The 22,498-nt window shown below is 49.1% G+C and overlaps 1 pseudogene; it reads right to left on the bottom strand.

The window, feature by feature from the left end:
- Nucleotides 1–14,133: 14,133 nt before the first annotated feature.
- LOC134413951 (olfactory receptor 14J1-like) lies at nucleotides 14,134–20,432 on the bottom strand (annotated as a pseudogene).
- Between the last annotated feature and the right edge of the window lie 2,066 nt (nucleotides 20,433–22,498).

Raw genomic sequence — 22,498 nt, 5'->3', positions numbered from 1 at the left:
CGTGCACGAAAACCTAGGCAAGAAAAGGAGGCTGTAAGTATTGCTTGGTTTGGTGGGATAAGAACGGGTGTAGGTGTGTAAGAGTGTGAATGGTGTGTGTATGAGACGTGACCTAGTCACGACACGAGTGAGGAGTTCTTCTAACCTCGGTTCCGCTACCCCGCGAGGGGGGCGGCAGGTGAAGGAACAAAGTGTGTGGAAAAGGATTCTCTGTATGTAAAAGGTTGGGGGTGGTGAGATAAGATAATAATTATGGAGAGGAATTTGTTTTCTTTTCCCGGTAGAGAATCAGAGGCGGGAGGCGTTAGAAGGGAAAAGGTGTTGTTATTAGGGAAATTCCTGACAAGAAAGGACTAAGGTCTGAACGAGTGAGATCAGAGCGAGTGAGGGAACACCCGTTCAGAGGAAAAATGGGTCAATGCCAGACCAAATACCCAGGAGCTGGTATAAACCAGCAGGAAAATAAAGGTACTGAAAGTACTGGAAAAAGAGAGAGCATTTTGCCAGATATACCCCAGGACAGCCCCCTTGGGGTAATGTTAAATTGTGGGACAAATGTGAATTCTGGAGAGGAAAAAGTAAAGAGAAAATGATACAATATTGTATGGTAGAATGGACTAAGGAAATGATACGACCTGATAATTTATACTGGCCAATGTACGGGTCGTCTGAAGGGTGGATCTGTAAGGCCCTGAATGCCTATGTAAATAAAAAAGACCCTATTAACCAAGAAGAAAGCGATTGTGCTGCTTTATGGCATGGTCCTGTCTTACTCCCCTGTATGCATTAAAAACCAAAAAGAAAAGGGATCAGTGGGACCCTTTAGATAACCTTCCCCCCCTTATCTACCACAGCCAGCTGCACTGGCAGAGGTGCCTCATCCAGCAACTAACCCAGCACCCTTTGCACCCATTCCAGCACCCCCTGCACTGCAAGCCCTGGTGGTTCCACTCCCATTGCCACAAGCCCCGGTGGATCCGCTCCTGCTGCCACAAGCCATGGTGGCTCCACTCCCATTGCCACAAGCCAGGGTGGCTCCACTGTTGGCGGAAGGGAACAAGGACATCAATTTGATCATCACAGGCTCGATTTTATTGATCAGTACGGTGGGTTAAATACAGTTAATAATGAGCTTCATACATATTGCAAAAGTTGAGCTCAGGATTGGTCAGCTTACATATCAGCACCTACGCCTAATTCTACATTCCTATGGTTCTACTTTTGATACTTTCTACATATTCTTAGGATATATTCAGGACTAATCTCAACTCCCTATCCTCATGTTGCAGCAAGGTCACTGCTGACTCTTCCTTTCAGCTTGCTGACTGCTGACTTTTCTCCTTCAGCTTAACCAGTGGCATTATGTCAGTGTGGCCTTTCTCAGCTAACCAATTATTAATAATACTCTCCACATTTCCCCCGTTTTCTTCTTGTGCAAGGAGATTAGTTTGCCATGTTTTTGCTATTGTACGGCTGACCATGTTTTGGATACAGTTAAAGATACAAGGCAAAATAAGCAAAAACAGTAAAATTACACCCAGCAGTCCTATAGCATAGATCACAAGGTTCCTCAGCCACGGTCCGAGTCCTAGGCCTTTTAGCCATTCGTCAATTCCTAAACCGTCTTCTTCCTTAAGTTTGTGAAGTCCCTGTTGTAATTCTTTTATCTTAGTGTGAATGGACACCAAATGATCAGACAGATTCATGCAACACATTCCCTCAAACTCTTCACATCCATGCCCTTGTGCTAAGAGCAAAAAATCTACAGCAGCTCTATTTTGCAAAACAGCATGGTTAACACTTTGCATATCTGCAGTTAGCATGTCTAGGATTTGTGATGTCTTGTTCAGCTCATCCCTTGCCCAGCATCCTAATTGTTTTGCTAAATTCATGGCTTTATTGGCAGATCCTCCTGGCAAGACAGTTGAAACCACCACCTGTTTGAATGTGCCCCAAAACCGTGGATCTCCTATCTTGCTGCAGTCTAAGTCATGTATGCTACGTTTTCTCCTGTTTGAATTTGGACTCAGCTGCATTAGCAAGGACACATTAGGATGAAACAGTGACAATTTTCCCAAATAACAGGGTCCACCCTGTGGTTTAGCTGGTATACCATTCCATGCCCTGTCTCCACAAATCAAAAATATTCCTGTGGGTAATTTCATTGGTGCTGTGATATTTGTGCCGTTACATTGACTGTAATGCTGTGGAGAGAATTCACTCACATTTAGGGATGAATCTAGGGTGGCCCATGTTTCTTTAGGTTGGTTTAAATTCTGAGCACCCGAAAGTTTGAAGCTAAACCATCCACCAGCTGTAGTGTTAGATATGCTGGCATTTGTACTTCCAAAAAGATCCAATTCTTCAGGAGGAGAATGCAAAGAGGTGTTAAGTGATTGGATTAGTAAGCATTGACGATAGCCATCACTCTGACCTGCAGTATACCCTTGTTGCACCGGCAATGTGATGTTTGACATGTTAGACATACATAAGGTTTGATTGTTTATCAAACTACAAAATTCTCCAGGAGACCACACCGGAAGTCCCACCAGGCATGTTCGAAATGGGTTAGTGACTCCTCCAAGACTAAGACAAAGTGATGATTGGTTAGTTTGATTAGCAAGTGTTACCCATAAATTTTCCCTTGGTTGACTAAAGTGTGTTACTCCTATTGCTTCACTTGCTACAGCATTGAGCAGTATTACAAAAACAAACCTCATTTTTCTTTCTGCTTGCTTTGCTTCTCCTTTTCTTCCTTCTGCTTGTGTTGTTTTTCCTTTCTTCGCTGTCTTTTCCCTGGTTTGCTAGATTGTCTATTGTAAGGCTGAGTCAATTCTTGAATATACTGATCTAATTCTAAATCAGCATCCTTGCTCACAGGTATAGCATGAGGTAAGTTTGAAGGTAAATCAGCTTTGCAGCGAGCTGCTATGATGCGTGAGGCTTTAGTAATTTCAAATATTCTAAGTTCTTCTTGCAACTTCCACCTAGGATATGCTATAACCACTTGTTCTGCACTCTCAAAGAGTTGTAATCCTGTCCGTCCCGGCAGACCAGTACTTTGTTCAGGAGCTCTAACCCAGAAATAATTTCGAATCTACCTTCTAGAACAAGATGTACACCATAAATATCCCAATGACCTCTGTGAATACCAATAAACCTGATTACAATCTGCACAATGCAAAGCTACCCATGCATAGCATTTATCTTTATCCTTTTTGCAAACATAACAAAGAAGGGAATGTAAGTAAGGACCAGTATAAAATTCTGGTTCTTCAATCCAAAGCAACCAATTCAATGGTGGTGATCGCTATGCCTCTTCAGCCTTTTTACTATATGAGGCTAATAATTCAAGGTCTTTCTTTAACACAAGGTGTATCTTATTTCGTAATCGTAGTTCTTGTTCGTTATCCTCCTCAACAACTATATCCTCCTGAGGGTTCCACAACTGTAAAAGTGTTCTAATCATAGAAAATTAATTAGCAATCACTGATATCCTTATTCAAATGAGACCGTTCCCTTTTTGCCTTCTTTTTCTTTTCTGTCTTCAATCTTGCTGCTCCTGATTTTACTGGTCCTGCCACTTGCACACTCAATTTTTGCAACTTATCAATGCAGCAATCTAATGCTCTATCAGGATCCCCTTGGAAGGGTCCTACAACTGAATGCTGTGTTAAAGGCACTAATTTCCTACACCTTATAGAAACTATACGTGATTTACTTTGAACCTTAATTCTATTTACTATACATTGTATTTCCCATCGATAATAAGCAAGAACTTTCTGTTCAGGAGACTCATAAAGATTTAAAGCTATATATGCGTTTTGCCCCGTTTGTCTCCATTATTCATCTTGCCAGCTTTTTCCCCACGTATGCTCGTGTTCACAAGTATGACACCACAAATCCCATAATAATGATTGTTCTATCCAAAAAGTTCTTTTACAACCCCCACAACGTAGAGCTATCCAGGCAGCACAATGTGGATTGTGACAGTCAAGGCAATGTAGATTCGCTGGATTTGTTAAGCGAAAAGTTGATAATGAGTCAATGAAACGAATCAACTCCTGGGCCGTCCGATAGTGGCGTGTCAGTGCTCTGTCCACCGCTTCCAAGTATCCCTTCAATTGTAACAGTAGTGGTTGTAGGACTAGAAGCAGTTTCTTCCCCAGTTGCTCCCTGTCCTCCTCCGTAAGGCGATCCACCAGAGGCTGCATCAAAAACAGGTTTAGTCCACTTAGCAGGCACCCACAAAGGTCCTGTAGGTGAGGAAACACAAAGATACCCCCTGTGGGATCTCAGCACCTCAGGACTGAGGTGCAGAGAGACCGAGACCACCCTTGGGGGGCTCGGGAGTCCTGGAATCTTGCCAGAAGTGTCTGGTGGCAGGACTTTGATCCTACACAGGAGATGACACCTGTATGAGGACTGGGAGGATTTCACTGGGGTGAATGGTGAAGGGATAAGTTAATTAAGGTGTAGAACACAGGGTTTAGGATTTCTGTACAGGGGGGTCTAGAGAAGTAAGATGGAGGAATTGGGGCGTGTCCTGTCCTTCTTCTTCTTCTTCTTGGCCTCCATCTTCTGTGGTGATGGTGGCACTTTGGGATTGGTCATTACTAGAAGTGCACCGGTTAATAAGAGTAGAAGGTATTGGAGAAAAATCATAAATATTGTACCCTTAACTTTGGGTATAAAGATAAGTGACCGCCCCAGGGGTGGGGAGTGTGCCCATGGCCGACATGCTGTGCAGACCTCTGTTGGGCTGAAAGAAAATCTTTTAGATAAACAATTAATAAACACTGAGACCGAAACAAGATCAGAAATCTCTCCTCGTCCTTTGAAGCGCGGGCTGTCCAAGGCCACTCTGGGCCTTTCCAGGTCTTTGAAACAGCCGAGAAACCAAGCAAGTGGCATCCCTGAGCTATCCCCGGACATAAATCAGCCAGCAGGAGAAACAGAAAACCGACAAGCATAAATCAACCTAAGTCAGCTAAGAAAAACACCAGAAAATTCGACACCCCTGACCCCAATTTAATACGTTTGCAGGTTTTTCCCATAATCCTGTACTTGGGTTCTTATACTTAACCCAGACCTCTGCTTCCTTAGTATTTTCCTGACCTGACCTCGGATGATGTTTCATTGCAGGAGGGGTATCATCTTCCCCAAAAATGCATTGATGATTAATCACATACAAAACCTTAGCCAAACATGCTTGTGGATCTGCCAAATCTTGATGTTTTTCAATATACTGCTTAAGGGTACCGTTTGCTCTTACCCGTAAAGCTTTCCTTAACTGTATCAGTAACTCATACAATCGTTTATTATTCACTTCCTTAATTGCTGCTTCCTCTATTCGTTTGACTACTCCTTCAACATACATAGAGTCTGTGACCACATTTAAAGGCTCCTGTAAGTTGGACACCGCCCATACTACTGCTAACAATTCCAAAGTTTGTAAGTTATCTGCAGGGTCTGCTGTGAGGAGTTGATGCTTCCATTGTCCCTTTTCTTGCCAGGTAACAGCAGCACGCCTTGATTTCTTTCCTGCATCTGTAAAAGCTGTAATAGCTCCTTCTATGGGGTTTTCTTCTCTCAAAGGTCGAGTGATCCAGTTCCATTCTGTCATCCATTGCAAAACTCTAGGCACTAATTTACTAGTCTCTACTTTAGCAGGTGACATCAAAAATGCTTCTTGTAAATTCTTTGAATTTATCAAGTACCAGTCCAAGGTTTCTTTTTCCATAGGCAATCTAATAGTAGCAGGTTCTCTACCATCCACTTCAAGAATTCTGAGACGCCCCTTTTTGATTAATGAAGCCAATTGTTCAATTTTTGAAGATATTGTTTTCTTATGCTGTAGTGGTGGTGACAACCATTCCAACACCCGTATCTCCCCCGTTTTCTTTTGCAACTGAGAGAGAGCACCAAGCAAGTGGCAAGGGCTATTCCAAATAGTAAGGTCAATGGGGTGGTCGAGTTGTCGACGAGACACATACCCTTGCTGTACACAGTTACTAATTTGCTGCAAGGCAAGATGATGCTCCTTTGTCAGGTGTACAGGAGTAGTAGGGTCCACACCTTTTAACAAAGGCCGTAGGGCTTCTAATAAGTGATTTGGTATTCCCACAATAGGCTTCAGCCACTGTAAGTCTCCCAGCAACTTCTGTGCATCATGTAGAGTTTTAATGTCCAATTGTAATTCCAATTTTTGTGGTATCACTATTTGATCCGTCAAAGTCCATCCCAAATATTTCCAGGGCTTTGTAGTCTGAATTTTCTCTGCAGCAATAAGAAGTGAATATGCAGCAAGAGTATTTATAATGGTGTTAATCTGTAAAGAGGAGAATGGCTGTTGCTGTGCAAACAAAATATCGTCCATGTAATGATATATTATAGTTCCTGGCCATTTACGACGTAGTGGCTGTAGTGCTGCATCAACATAAAGCTGACATAAAGTGGGAGAGTTGCGCATGCCCTGCGGAAGAGATGTCCATTCAAATCTTTTATCTGGTTCCCCACGATTTATTGCTGGTAAAGTAAAAGCAAATCTCTTCATGTCATCAGGATGCAGGCCAATAGTGAAAAAGCAATCCTTTAAGTCAATAATTAAAAGTGGCCAGTGTTCTGGAATCATAGCTGGATTTGGAAGACCAGGCTGTAAGGCCCCCATAGGTTCCATTTGGTCATTTACAGCCCTCAAATCATGTATCAAATGATATTTCCCTGATTTCTTTTTGATTACAAAAATAGGTGTATTCCAAGGGCTTGTGGACAGTCGCAGGTGTCCCTTTGTATATTGTTCCTGTACCAATTCATGGGCATGCATAAGACTCTCCCCTTTTAATGGCCATTGCTTAACCATCACCGGTGTATCCGTTTTCCAGGTGAGTGGAATGGGGAAAGTCCAAGCAATGGCAATTACCCCAAAGGGTGCTGATTAGTTAACACCACTCCCAATTGTGTTAAAATGTCCCTTCCAATTAAACAGGAAACTGTAGGAGGCAGTTGAACAATTGAAAACACAGCAGATATTTGTTGATTCTCAATGCACACAGACAAAGACGGCGACCTGCTTGCCAATGTAAATCCTCCCACTCCTGTGAGCATGTTTGATGAGGGAAATAGAGGCCAATGTTGTGGCCAGGCTTCTGGAGAAATGATGCTAGTATCTGCTCCTGTATCCAATAATCCATAAAGGGTTATGCTTTGATGCCCATAGGTAATTTCAACCTTTTGTTTTGGTCTATTTTGTAAATCCACAGTTAAAAGTGTAACACCAGTAGAGCCAAAACCTTTTTCATCCTGTGCTTGCCCAGTAAATGATTGTATTCCTGATGTCATTTGTGACAGTGGTACCAATTGTGCAATGCGTTGTCCTTTTGTAATTTTAATCGGAGGATAAAGGGTGTAAGCCATAATTTGTATTTCCCCTGTAAAGTCCGCATCGATAACACCAGGCAAAACAAATAATCCCAACATAGTTATAGAGGAACGTCCCAGCAATAATGCTCCACATGTTTGTCCATTTAGTATAAGAGGACCCTTTATTCCAGTGGGTATCCTCTCAGGCCGGTTTGTCATTAGTGTGACGTCTACTGCTGCTGATAAGTCCAGGCCGAGGCTCCCGGTTGTTGCGGGTTGCAGACAGGAGGTGGCAGCGATGTCACGGCAGCTGCTGGTGTCTCCGATGTCACGGCGGCAACTTGTGTCTGGGCGCGGCCCCCATGATTCGCGCTCTGCAAATGGTTTCCCGACCGGCGCCTACAAGCCGTAGTGTTGTGGGAGCTGGATCGGCAGTGTTGACACCATACGCCAGTTGCTCGGCACGTTCGGCGTGTATGTCCTTCGTTGCCGCATCAGTAACACTTGAGGAATGGCTTCGAACCCCCTTGAGTGAATGCCAGAGAGCCATTTCGGAGAGGAGCAAGAGCAGCTAGCACCTGATTTTGAGTGGACTATGCTTGCTTTTGCAACTCCAATCCTAATTCCTTTAAGGCTTCTGCTATAAATGCCTGTGAAGCTGTTGGCATTAATGCCATTCGCTCTAATGCTTCCTCAATAGTCCAATTTGCCCCTAAAGTAGCTAACACTCTCTGGGTTGCTGGATTGCTATTTTGCAAGGCACACTGCTTCAATAGCGCCCCCTTCATGTAATCTGCCACACCAGCCCGATCTATAGCAGTAGCTGCTCTATCAATAAAATTTCCAAATGATTCTTCCCTTCCTTGCTTAATACCCATATAAGCCGGTAACCCTCCTGGCTCTTTAACCATGTCTATTGCAGCACGCACCAACCTCATAGACTCTCTAAGTTTATCAGCTCCCGATATCATCTGTGCCTCTGTACGCAAATATGCCCCTAAGCCCATCAGCTCCTCTACTGTCACCCCATGTAATGGGTCTCCCTGGGCTCGTTGTACAGCAACCGATTCATTTACCAACGCGTGCCAATGGGCATTAAATAATAACTGCTGATGCTGAGTGAATATCAACCGAACTATTCCTCTTAAATCATTAGGACATAAAACCTGAGTATTAAAAAGATAATCTAACATTTGCTTAACAGGTTCACTTTTTACTCCAAACTGACTAACCGTAGAACATAGCTGAGTTAACAGCTTCCAATCTAAGGGAGTATATTCTGCTATATTATGCGTAAGGTTCCCCTGTGCATCATATTGTGGTGTGTATGTAACTGGACATGCAAGACTAGAAGCTATTTCCACTGCCTCACCATCCCCCATTTGCATTACTTCTTTCGCCAAAGCAGCGCAAGCTTCCCTCCTCTGTTTAGCCATCTCCCCCCATGGATCACGGTGTGCCCCTGGGATGGGATCTGGCTCTTTATGGGTGCTATGCTGCTGGCGCTTCGGTGCAGACACCGAGGTTTCGAGCGGGGGGGGCAGTGAAGCAGAGGCTGGCTCGCGCGGGGGAAGCGGGAGCCCCCCCTCCCCCGCTGGAGCTGACAGTGAAACCAGAGTCGGCTCACGCGGAGCCAGCCTGCGGGGGGCAATCCGCCCCCCCGCTGGAGCCGGCTCGGGTGGGGGAGGTGACCCCCCCACCAAAGCTGTAACCGGAGCCGGCTCACTGAGGGGAAGCAGCGGAGGCAAGGCTGGCGGCGGAGGCGAAGCTGGCTTGCCCCTCCCCCCACCATCCGACCCGCCTGAAGCTGGTGGCGGAGGCAAAGCTGGCTTGCTCCTACCCCCACCATCCGACTCGCCCTCCCCCTCTGACAGGAAAGGTGCAGACGGTTCCACTGCGCCTATAGAGAAATCCTCCATACCACTTTGCTGGGGACTCTTAGGCAAAAGTACCTTAGTTACAGAAGGTGCCAGGGGATCATCTTCACGACCATACCCTATATTCCTCTTATGAGCTTCTGTCGCCCTTTCTGCTGCCTTTCTCTCAGAGACCTGCTGAAGTAACGTGTTATACACCACCCGCCATAACTTCCCAAATTTCTTTGCTGACTTATCATCGTCTAGTACTGTATCCCACAATATTTCCCCAAACTTTCTCCACTCTGATAACTCATGAACTGTATGAGGATTAGAAAAGATACCCTTAGCATGGCCATAAGCTAATAACCCTGGTAACTCCTTTTTTAAATCTATCCCTTTTATCCCACGCCACTCTAAATAGGCGGTAAATAAATCATATGCCGCTTGCCTATCCATACCTATTAATCAGCGCGCGCTGTTGCAGCTCTCCAGGCTCCGGCGGACACGTATAGGCTTAAGTCACAGTTGTGAACCTTAAGGGTGCTTCAAATTCCGGCACCGTCCCGGCTGCTGGGACCCAAACCCAACTTCCCCGACCATGGCGTAATCCCTTTTTCTTTTAATCCGAGAAAAAGGGCAGAGATTCGGTTATGCCCGCATTCTCCAACATTTGTCGACGGAAGGGAACCAGGACATCAGTTTGATCATCACAGGCTCAATTTTATTGATCAGTACGGCGGGTTAAATACAGTTAATAATGAGCTTCATACATATTGCAAAAGTTGAGCTCAGGATTGGTCAGCTTACATATCAGCACCTACGCCTACTTCTACATTCCTATGGTTCTACTTTTGATACTTTCTACATATTCTTAGGATGTATTCAGGACTAATCTCAACTCCCTATCCTCATGTTGCAGCAAGGTCACTGCTGACTCTTCCTTTCAGCTTGCTGACTGCTGACTTTCCTCCTTCAGCTTAACCAGTGGCATTATATCAGTGTGGCCTTTCTCAGCTAACCAATTATTAATAATGCTCTCCACAATCCTACTCAGAGGACACAAACAATTGTAAGTCCTTTTAAATGTCTCCTTGAGAGAGTTTTTTGGGGGATGGGAGTCAGGGCTTGTCTGTCCTGCTTGGCACAGCCCAGGCAGGGCTTTCCCAGCCACATTCCACACTCCATTTCCCAGCTGGAGCCGCTGCTGCCTCTGAGTTGTGCTGCCCCAGCCCCAGGGACACTCTCCTTGTCTGCCCATTCCCCCAGGGTCTCTGGGCAGGGATGGTCTCAGTGGGGCTACTGACATCCTCAGCACCTTGGAGGCTGCTGCTGAATTTCACTGCTCCAGGGGCTTGTTCAGCCTTCAGCTCTTCAGTGCAGGAATTCCGTGCCCCAGGGTTCATTAACATTCAGAACAGCTGAACAAGCCAAGCCTCTGGGAATAATTTGATTTTAATTTTCAAATCTTTTGTGGTTAATTAGATGAATTCCAGGAGTCTTTTCAAGGTGAATCGATTCTATCTAAAAAGACGGTGAGAAAAGATTACTTAGGCCAAATTTAAGAGTTTTTTCCCTGTCAATTTATTGTTACGTGCTATCTCCAGCTGACACTGAATCCAAGGACCTCCTCATGCAGTTTGAATAGATATGAAAGTCAAGACCCTTCAAGGCTGACAATCAATCAGACTCTGTCCCTGCCCCCACCCCACCATTTCCCCCATCCAAGCCCTGGCACTCAGAGCAGCCTTGTGCCAATCTGAGCTCCCTGCAGCCCAGGCTGCACCTGCAGCTTTCAGCTCCTTGGCTCCAACTCCCACCTGCTTTCCTTGGAGAAGGAGCTGCCCGAGAAACAGAGGGATGTTCATTTCTTGTCAGCCAACAAAGCCAAGGGAAGGCACAGCTCCATCAAATGCAAAAGTCATTCCTCTGCTGGATATTAAATCCACTTTCCACAGCAGACAGTCTCAGCGCAATGGAAAACACCTTCTGTGCCCAGCACAGATCCCAAGGTCCCCCCAAACTCTTCCTGCCCCAATTCTGCCCAGATTTGCTCTTTGCATACACGAGTCCCACGCTGAAGTCAGGAGCTCCCTCCATGCCCAGAGGGAGGAAAAGAGAGAAAGGGGATGAAGAGCTCTCCTGTGCAGAGCCCCTGCAGTGGGAACCACAACTTATCAGGTTTGTGTCCTTTGGGCTCAGGAACTGGTGACATTCAGGGGCACAGAAGGGTTTCTTGCCAAAAAACACAATTTGAACAGGATACAGTTTAACATTGCAGCAAACAGAGTTCTCCATGATGTCCCAGCAGCATCTGACATGTCCACCATTCGTAAGGGATTTCTGTACAGGAACAGTTTTAGACAAAGACATAAGAAAAGGCAGTTCTGTGATAGATATAAACACCATAAAGATGTTGATTATTTATTTGCACTTTGGAATGACTGGGCAACTTCCTGCAGCTCAAAGCATGAAGCCAGTCAGTTGAGAGGCATGACCAGAGAGCATCTGGAGGAGGAAATCTTGGAGCAATGGGAAGCATAAATATCCAGCTCGTCTAGTGAAGAGATGTCCTTAGACATGGCCATTTCAATAGGAGAGCCTGAAACCCCAAATGGAAAAGAGAGATTTATATAATAGAATGAATACTGGTGACACCAGTAGAAAGCAAGATCAGTATTTCTTCTCCTGTCATCTGTACACCTCCAAGAAAACCCTGCTCTTGGTGGGAAAACTTTGCCGTTTCTTAACAGTACTCAAATGACCCAGATGATAAAGTTGTGCCTATATATGATGAAACTAACAGGTATTAAAACCTGTGCCCCTTTCCAGGCAGACATCAGCTGTGTGCCTATGAACAGGCAGTGCCACTTGTGCCCTGAGATGCCCAGCTGGGATTGCATCTCTCCAAGAGCACCTGAGGGAGAGCAGAGCACCTTGCAAGCTGCAGGGCCCTGACAGCCCCGCAGGGCTCCTGTCCCATCAACATCTGCTCTGATCCAGTCTGAAACAGGGCCCAGCATGGTGCTGGGATCATCAGAGAGCAGAGGTGTGTGCTGGAATTCAATGTCCTCCCCATCCCGCAGCGGCCCTGCATTTCCCTCCTGCAGCCTTGGTCTCCAGCACAGCCATGGAGGCTCTTTGGGCTCTGGAATGTTCCTGCGGCCTCCAGGGGCAGCTGAGCTCTGCCTTTGGCACAGTCAGGCCTGGCCAGCATGGGCCATGCTCAGCAATTGCTTGTGTGTGCCTGGCCTTGATGTCAGCCCCGGTAGTGGCTGCGTGGCCCCTTTGTGGCCCTGTGCAGGCCCAGCCATGGTGGCCCAGCCCCTGTGCAGGCCCAGCCCAGGCCAGGAGCATTGCGGCTGGGAACGGCCCCTGTGCCGTGGTGCCCACAGCAGCCTTGGGGCTCTGTGCCCCATGGCCTCCCTGCTGGGCAGCCTCTGCCAGCTCCTGCAGAGCCCCTGGCACCTGTGGGGCTGCACAGACAGCCCTGCCCCGGGCTCTGCCGGCCTCTGGGCCAGCAGAGAGGCAGCCAGGGCTGGCCATGGCAAGGAACAGGCCCTGAGCCCTGCAGGAGGATGGAGCTGGGCAACAGCTAAACTCAGCCCAGGCCAAAGCTGGGCTCAGCAGCCACGGCTGCCAAGGGCCGGGCACAGAGGCTGGCGCTGACAAATGTCCTGGGCCCCCTCCCTGCTCTGTCCATGCCACCAAGGGCGGAGAGCAGCCTCCTCTCTGGGGCACTTGCCTGTTTGCAATGCCTTGCACAGGCACTGGCCCTGCCCCACAAGGCCTGGCCTGAGTCCTGCCCCTGCACGCTCAGCCAGGCTGAGATGGACACTGATGGTTTCTGGGCCAGGCTCTCTGAGCCCAGCCCAGCTCCCTGCAAGCTCTGCTAGCTGTCCTGAGCTCTGGGCATCACCCAGGGCCTCTCCCCAGCCCAGCCGGCTCTGGCCCCACAGCTCTGCTCAGGCCAGGCTGTTCTGGGCACTGGGCCCACGGCCTCAGCCCCTGGCAAGGGCACAGCAGCAGCTGCAGCTGCCACAGGACTCAGCCCCAGCTATGGGGGAAGGTGCTTGGCCAAGGCCAAAGGAGGCTCCCTGGCTGCCCTGCTCTCCTCTGCTGGAGATGCTGAGAGCTCTGCAGCCCCTGCTGCCATCCCATCGGCCCAGGGCAGCACAAGAGCTCTGGCCTTGGGGCCCTCAAGAGCTGCTCCTGCTCCAGGCCCAGGGCCCATGCCAAAGCTGGGGCAGCCATAAAGCTGTGCCCATTTCTGTTCATTCCTGCTGTGATAAGAATAGTATAAAATTTTTTACAAAGTGGTTGCATATTCATTTATTTCACCTAAACACAATGTGAGACTCCCTTCTTACACAATTTCTCTGAGTCACACAAGTAGGAGGGATAATGAAATTGAAGGGGGTGGATAAGAGCATTTCTTTTATTGTATAGAATCAGAAGCAGAAAAAAATTTAAAATATACTTAAGGGGAGACTTGGCCTCTCATGATATGCACTGAGAGCTGCTGACAGAAGAAAGCAGGCCTTCTGTGGCTTGTTCTGTTGGGTTACCTCTGCTGGAGTCCATGTGCCTACCAAGCCACTCTAGCATTCCCCTCCTTGGCTGCACAGGGGAAAGAAAATGTTATGGGGACAAATTGTGGACTGAGATAAGGCAGTTTTCTATAGCAAAAGGGGAAGTTTTTACAGGCACCAGCAATGAGGAAAAACCCCAATAATTTCAATCTCTTCTTCTGTCAGCAAGTGATGTTTAGCCACTTCCTAGGAAGCAGAACTTCAGAAGTTGGAGTGGTTTATCAAGAAGACAAACACTGTAAATAGGAAATGCCCCCTATTCTTCCTCCTTCCTTAGCTTTTATACCAGAACTGGGGCCACACAGTCTGGAATATCTCTTTGGTTAATCTGGGTCTCTGGCCTGCTGGCCCTTCCCAGGATCTGACCCACTTGCAGCCCCTTTACAGAGGGAGAATGCTGAGAGACAGCAGGAGCCAAAGCAGGGGTGTGTTTCCAGCTCCTTTGGGGCTCCCAATGCAAAGCACTGTGAGGGCTCTTATGGGACAATGAAAAGGCTGAAAAGCATCCAGTCACAGCTTTCCTGAGAGATTCCTTGAGCTGCTGGTTCCTCAGGCTGTAGATGAGGGGGTTTAGGGCTGGAGACACCACCGAGTACAGAACGGACACTGCCACATCCAGGGATGGAGAGGACATGGAGGGGGGCTTCAGGTGAGCAAATGTGTCAGTGCTGAGGAACAGGGAGACCACAGCCAGGTGAGGGAGGCAGGTGGAAAAGGCTTTGTGCCGTCCCTGCTCGGAGGGGATCCTCAGCACAGCCCTGAAGATCTGCACATAGGAGAAAACCATGAACACAAAACAACCAAAACCTAAACAGAAAGTGACCGCAAGAAGCCCAACTTCCCTTAAGCTGGAGTGTGAGCATGAGAGCTTGAGGATCTGGGGGATTTCACAGAAGAACTGGCCCAGGTCATTGCCGTGGCACAGGGGCAGGGAAAATGTATTGGCTGTGTGCAGCAGAGCATTGAGAAAGGCACTGGCCCAGGCAGCTGCTGCCATGTGGGCACAAGCTCTGCTGCCCAGGAGGGTCCCGTAGTGCAGGGGTTTGCAGATGGACACGTAGCGGTCATAGCACATGATGGTCAGAAATGCAAATTCTGATGCAATGAAAAAGGCAAAGAAAAACACCTGTGCAGCACATCCAGTGTAGGAAATAGTCCTGGTGTCCCAGAGGGAATTGTGCATGGCTTTGGGGACAGTGGTGCAGATCATGCCCAGGTCAGTGAGGGCCAGGTTGAGCAGGAAGAAGAACATGGGCGTGTGCAGGTGGTGGCCGCAGGCTACGGCACTGATGATGAGGCCGTTGCCCATGAGGGCAGCCAGGGAGATGCCCAGCAAGAGGCAGAAGTGCAGGAGCTGCAGCTGCCGCGTGTCTGCCAATGCCAGCAGGAGGAAGTGCCTGATGGAGCTGCTGTTGGACATTCCTTAACTCTGGGCATTGTGGACTGCAGAAACAAGACATTGGAAAGCTGAGACCGAGCTCTTAGAATAAACCCTATAGGGTTATTTTAGGAATTCTCTCAAAGCTACTTCTCTACCTGTGGGGAAACTTCACTCAATATGTTTATTCTTGAGCTTGGGTTTATGCTCCTGATTTACTGATTCATCTTAAGCACTGCTCTCAGCCTGAACCCTGGGGAAGCCCACAGGGAAAACAGGGCTCCCTCTGCCCCATTGCAGTCAGGCCTGCTGGTCCCCACACAGGTGCACTTTGCCCATTCCACCTCCCTCTAGTTCAGGGTGATCCAACATAAACTGAGCTTGAAAAATAAGTCGAGTTTTTAAAGACTCCAGTTTAAAAGTCAATTTCTCTAAGCCCTTCTCTCTTTCCCTACACAGCTGGACAGTGAGGGATGCCAAGGGTTGGTCTGGCTCTCTGCTGCCTCGAGTTGTGTCTACAGGGAGCTGTTTCTCTCTATCCAAGCCCTGTCCCTGCCAGTGCTGCCAGAGCCCAGCCCAGCCCTGGGGGCTCAGCTCTGCCCTGCAGACCCCTCCCAGCACAGGGCACTGCCCAGGGGCATCTCCCTGGGAGCAGGGCCTTAAGGGCAGGGCAGACAAACAGAGATGCTGCAACCCAAGGTGCTGCTGCTGCTGTCTGTAGGGAGAGGAGGCTGAGGAGGCACTTTCTGAGGGAGATCTGAGGCCCATCTGCTGATGCCCAGGGTGACAGTGCAGGAGTCTCAGTGACACACCCAAAGCTGACAGCCCCTTTCCCTTCCCTTTAGGAGAAAGCTGAGAGCAGCCCTGGCCATGAAGCACCATCTCCAGAGCAGGAGGAATCTGCCCTGATGGGGATGGCTCCTTCCACCTCCAACTTCTCCCCTGCAGCATCCATGGGGAGCTGCCAGGCAGGCTGAGAGCTGCCCCTGGTGGGTGGCATATGCCCTGGGCTGGCCAAGAGCCCTGAGGGCTGCAGGAGCTGCTCTGCAGGACAGCCCTGGGCAGCCCTGGCTGCAGCCCCAGCTTCACCCCCTGCAGCCGTCCCTGGCAGCAGGAGCCGTCCTGCTCTGTCCCTCTGACGGTGCCCAGGGCAGCTCCACTCTACAGCACATCCTCCTCCTGCTCCTCCTGTGCTACAGAGAAACTGGGAGAGTCCTCCTGACACATCCCCCAGGCTGTGGGGTGTGCTGCCTTCAGGAGATCCCTCCAGGAGCACAGGGGACATTGCCCTGCACCCACACACTCACCATGCACAGGGCTGTGAAGATCTTTCCCCAAGTGAAGTCTCAGCTCAATCTCTTCCAAATCCTGATTGCCTTCAGCCTGTCTCTGCCTGGCTCCTGTCCCATCAGTGCCTTCAGGCAGAGCCCTCAGCCCTGCTGGGTTGGCAGAGGAGCTGGTCCTGGGAAGAGCTGTTCCTTTAAAGCTCAGCAGCACAGACACAGCACAAGGACTTTAATGAGCCTTGTGGGGCTTGGGTGTTTTTGACATCAGACTCAGTCCCTGAGAGAGCATTCAAAAAACTTCTCAAGAACTCAAAGTTAAATCGAAACACTGAACTTAAAAAAAGTTTTAATGGGTTCTGTGGAGAGACACGACTGGGAAAGTGTCCCCAGGATCCACTTAGAGCAGAACACTGGAGGCAGTGGTGACAGCTGGGGACAAACAAGGCACAGGTGTCTCTGGTGCTGAGCAAAGCTGGATGTGTTTGAGGACTGCAAAGGGCCAAGGCCTGAGCCCAGCCCCTGGCCAGGCACATCCTGTCCCTCCCTCCTTGCTCAGGGCTCTTCCCGGGATGGGCACTGGCATGTGGGGATGTGCAATGGCAAGGGCAGGAGCATGGGGTGGCCCCTGCCAGGCTGCTGAGCAGGGACAAGGAGGCAATGAGGCCCCAGCCCTGCAAGAGTCACTTGTCTCCTGCTCCTGCCTCAGGCCAAGGGCCAGCAGCCATGGCCAAAGTGCTGCCCAAGTTGGCTCTGGCAGGGCTGTCTTGCAGCTGCGGCCCATCCCTGTGCCCTGGGCATCCCAGGCTGTCCCACAGTGTCCCTGCCCTGCGCCTCTGTCCCTGCAGGCTGTCGGCATCCCCCGGCTGCCCCACCTGGCTGGGCCCTTCCTTTGCTTACAGCTCTGCCTCCTGCCTGCCCACACAAAGCCTGGGGCTGACCCAGGCTCCTTCTGGGGGATGTGTTGCACCACAGCCCTGCCCTGGGAGGGAAATTCTCATCTCCTCATATCCAGTCTTGGTCTCTCCTTCTGCATTTGTGGTATAATTTCTCTATCTGGCTGTTTCCCATTATGGAGAAAAAGCTCAACTCTTTCCTAATCCACCCTTCCAGCCCTTCCAGGACACTGCTGTTCTATCCTCAGTCTCTTCACAGGTGAGTCCTGCCACATCAGCCTCCATATATGAGTTATGTTCTTGAGGCCTGCAAATCCCAGCCTGGGAGATCTTTCTGCTCTCTCCAAGGTGTTTTCAGATGAAAACATTCTGCTCATAGTCTTAGAATATCACCAGAGGCCAAGACCAGGCAGAGCTGTCTATCCGGCCAGCTTTTGTCTGGGAGCAATCCTGGGATAGATGGAATTTTGGCAACCAAATTCCAATTTTTGCCATGGCCCCTGGACAAGGCCAGTTCTTTTCCATAGGAAGGCAGGCACAGAACCCTGGTGCTTCCAAGGAAGATGAGATGTGACCACCAGAAGCCCAGGCCAGGCAGATCTGTCAGGTTTTTCTTCTGCGAATACCCTTGCATACAGGAAATTATAAATGGGGAATACCAATTTTGTCCATGGGGTTCATAAAAGAGAGACAGTTCTTTCCATAGGAAGGAAAGCATGGAGCCCCAGTGTTTCATGGGCAGATGAGAGGCAGCCCTTGACATTCCAAGATCTGCCAGACCCTGGCCCCTGGGAGGCCAAATCAGCCAGAGTTGTTCCATGTTCCCCTGGTTCTATGAGGCCCCACAATGTCCCAGTGGCTCTGTTGCTTCCATCAGGGCCTGAGGTGTCACAATGGCCCCGTGGTTACACGAGGCCCTGAAGGGTCCTACTGGTCTCCATGGTTCCATGAGGCCCCACAGAGCCATGGTGGTCTCTTGGTTCCATGAGGCCCCACGGTGTCACCATGGTATCCCAAAGTGTCACAATGGTCTCCATGGTTCCACCAGGTCCTCACAGTGTCCCAGTGGTGTCCATAGGAAGGAAACAACCAAGCCTCAGTGTTCCAGGGGCAGATGAGGGGAAGCCACCAGAGGCCAAGGGCAGCCAGATTAGATGATGCTGGCAGATTTTGTCTGGGAGCAATCTCTGGATATAGGGAATTTTAGAGGTGCAATACCAGTTTTGGACATTGATGTCTGGAGAAGAAGGACAGTTCTTTTCCATAGGAAGGAAAGCACGGAACACTGGTGTTTCAGGGCCAGATGAAAGGCGGCCATCAGAGGCCAAGGCCAGCCAGAGCTCTCTGTCCTGGCAGCTTTGGTCTGAAAGCAGCCCTTGGATATAGGGGATTTTGCAGGTGGAATCCCAATTTGGCCATTTCTGCAAATATCTATGATATCTAGGATGGTTTTTTCCACAGGAAGGAAAGCACAGAGCCCAAGTGTTTCAGAGGCAGAAGCAGAGAGAGAAGGCTCCTGAGAGGCCAACTCAGCCAGACCTTTCTCTCCTGGCACCTTTCATCTGGGGGAAACTCTTTGATATAGGGAATTTTGAAGGTGGAATCTCAGATTTAGCCATGGGCACCAGGATAGGAAGAAGAGTTCTTTTCAGTAAGATGGAAAGTACAGAGCCCCAGTGTTTCAAAGGCAGATGAGAGACAGCTCTTCAGAAACCAAGGCCAGCCAGACCTGTCTCTCCTGGCAGCTTTTGTGTGGGAGAAATCCTTGGATATAGGGAATTCTGGAGGTGGATTCCCAACTTTAGTCATGGGTGCCTGGATGTGAAAGGTGCTTTTTCCCATAAGAAAGAAAAGCACATTGACCCTGTTGCCTTCTGAAGGCGTGGCGACCTGGTTCTTAGTGCGGCACGGTTGCCCTAACCCCAGGGTCACTCGGTCCATATGCTCCTGACACCAACGTGGTGGACAGAAAATGGCGTTTATTGAGGGGTCACAAGGGTTTTTATAGCTTGGGCAGTCAGTGTCATTTCCTTCTGCTCACGTCCGGCTGGGTGTGGCCAGGTACGGAGCAAAGGTCTGACTGCAGGGGGGGGGATGTCCTGACTGACCGTACAGCCCGATTTCTTCCGCACACAGATCCCTAACTCTCCACATTTCCCCCCTCCCTCATGATTAGTAAAAATAGTATAAAGTTATAAAATGTAGAGGTTACAAAATTTCATGAGTTAGTAAAATTAGTATAAAATTGTGTGTTAGTAACTGGCACGCCTTAAAGTAATTGTCGGCACTCGACAAACATAATGTTAACCGTTTCTAAATGCTTTTTAACGAATAGCACCAGTTTATTTAATATGCAAGGCCCAAAGATTAGGGTTAGTAAGATTATAGCGAGTGGGCCTGTTAGGGTAGAAATCAGGGTGGTGAGCCATGGGGACCGGTTGAACCACGACTCGAACCAGCCCTGTTGAGCTTCTCTGTCCATTTTTCTTAGGTTTAGCCAGTTTCTCAGTTCGGCCATGGAGTCTCTCACGACACCGGTGTGGTCCGCATAAAAGCAGCATTCCTCTTTCAAGGGGGCACACAGGCCTCCTTGCTGCATGAACAAAAGGTCCAGTCCTCGCCTGTTTTGGAGGACAACCTCTGAGAGCGAGGAAAGGGATTTTCTAGGGAAGAAATGGATTTCTCAATCCTCTGCAAGTCCTCATTGACAGTCATCTGCATTGTGCCAGTCCTTGATGTTGTGTTGCAAGGGCCGAGATGCCTGTGGCAGCGCCACTAGCTCCTCAACCGAGGAGCATTGCGATGGTGATGCCTGTTACCACTTCTCGTTTGTGGAGCCGGTCGGGTTCCTCGAGCAAGCGGTACACCTCTTCTTCCTGGTGATACAGGACTCTGGGGACAATTCAAACTTGGACACAAAAGTCAGTAGAATGATCGAATTTGTCAAGGGGTACACATGGGCTTACCCCGGATTGTTGACAGACCCACATTCCCAATGCAGCTGGGATCACCCACTGGAACTTCCCTCCCTTAAGTTTGACGAATTCCCGGCAGATGTTGCCCATCTGCTTTGCCAAGGTTGCATTGCCAAAGCATTTGCCTAGGCCCGTAACCTGACTTAGGGTTATGCCTCTCCAGGGGGCGTCCCATCTGCATTGGCGTGGATTGTCTGACTTTGAGAAGATGAATGGGAGATTGAGGGCAACACCTTCATAAAAAGGGGGTTGTGCATCATAGCATAACCAGCCTGACTTTGTGATGTTTGGGTTGGATTGGTTTAACGATAAGAAGAAAGCATTTAACACGCTTAAGAATGGATTGGAGAGGGTTGGTTTGGCTAAGAGATCGGATGGGGAGGAGGTTAGTTTTAGCATCTGTGTTTTGTGGCTAGAACTACCGTTAGCTGCGATCCCCTTCCTGGGTCTACTCATTGCAAGAATCGGATTGGGTCCGACTGATTGGGATATTGGAGGTAGGAATCTGATAATTTGTATGTTCACCCAGATGTGGCGAGAGAGATAAACAAACGCTGTCCACACTGTGTCCATGGCCCAGCCATCATGGCTCGGCTGCAGGATTGTCATTATATAGCCTGTGCAGGTGTGCTGTTTCCCGCCTTGGGGCAAAATAACATACCCATCCATATCAAATTTTGGTTCGAGACAGCTGTGGGGAGCATACTTAATTTGCAAGGACTTATCAGGCTGTTGTGGTTTCCATCTATTGCTTGTCACAATAGTTTCACAACCCCAATATCCACAATATCCATACCCTGAGTAATAACAGTAACTTTTTCCTGCGTTGGAAGCAGGGCACCAGTAGGTCTGAAATAATGTTGTCTCCTCAAATTTGGGGTGCCCTGTATGCGAGGGAAAAATGTCTTTTAGCCTGAACTCGAAAGATGGGGTGTTGGCTGTGACAATTTCTTTGATGACTCCCTCACCTGAGAGATGGCATAGAACCCACCTGAATGGCTGGTGAGGGTAATGTTTTGTGTCTGCCTGTTCTCCGCCTGCTAACCCTAGAAACAAGATCACACAGAGATACCGTTGCCACTTTGATTTTGATGGTGCGAGCTTCTCAGGTGATGTCGGGTTGCTCGGGAGTCTCTCTCTCTTTCCTGGTAGTGGGGCGTATGGGTTGCGAGGGCGTCCGACTGGGGGCAGTTTACTGCCACGTGGCCTGCCTGGCCACACTTAAAGCATGACATCACACTGGTTATTGCAGTGTGAACTGCTGCTTGGGTGGGAGCTGGGTGTTCTTCCTTTGCAACTTGGTTGATCGAGACAGAAACATTGGACCCGGGTGGCAGTGATCTTAAAATGTCCTTGGTGGCTGAGTTGCATTGCTGGCGTAGGCAGTCGGCTAGCACAAGACCCTTCACCTCTGAGGGTAATGCAGAGGAATCTAATGCTGCCTGAAGGCGGTCCACAAACTGAGTGAAGCTCTCACTCTTACTCTGCTTTATAGTGGACCATGGCGATGGTCTGGCTATTACTTTGGAAGCAACACGGCTGGCTTCTCGGGCAGCACGGGTTGTTGTCATAACCTCATGGGGCCCGCAGGCCCTCAGCCTGCGCCTGGGGGGTGATCATAGTGGGGTCTGTGCCCATTAGCCTCTGTATGCTGGAGCCGTGCAGTGGATGGTCTGCCCCTGTTACTAAGGCTAGCTGCTTTATTAAATTGTCCTCCCATTCCTGTTTAAAAACCATCATCCCCGCCCCATCGAAAATCAGCCTGCAAGTCTGTTTGATATCAAAGGGAAGCATATCATCGCCTCCAAAAACGCTGTCAATGAATGTGGAAACCATGGTAGAATTAATCCCCCTGTCTGCAAACGCTTTAACAATTGCCTGCACGTCTTTCAGGTTTACCGGGGAGTAGGTTCTTTGATTTCCGCCTGCCCCCCCCCCCCACGGACCGGGAACACCAGTGTGGCAGACGGAGCCTACTCGCGCAAGCCATTTTTATTTTCCGCCAGTCTGTAAGCGGGGTTCGATCTTTCTCTGATATCCCCTTAACCCACGCAGGAGCGCTGTAGCTAGTGATCCTGTATGCTGCTGCTCCCTTTTTGTTACAGCCCAAGTCGGTGTCGGAATCCTCCGACCACCTTCACAGCCCATCTCAGCTC

The sequence above is a fragment of the Melospiza melodia genome, unplaced genomic scaffold (assembly GCF_035770615.1).
Source record: "Melospiza melodia melodia isolate bMelMel2 unplaced genomic scaffold, bMelMel2.pri scaffold_62, whole genome shotgun sequence".
NCBI lineage: Eukaryota > Metazoa > Chordata > Aves > Passeriformes > Passerellidae > Melospiza > Melospiza melodia.
The sequence above is the reverse complement of the archived record's forward strand: the minus strand, read 5'-3'. Positions and strand labels throughout refer to the sequence as shown.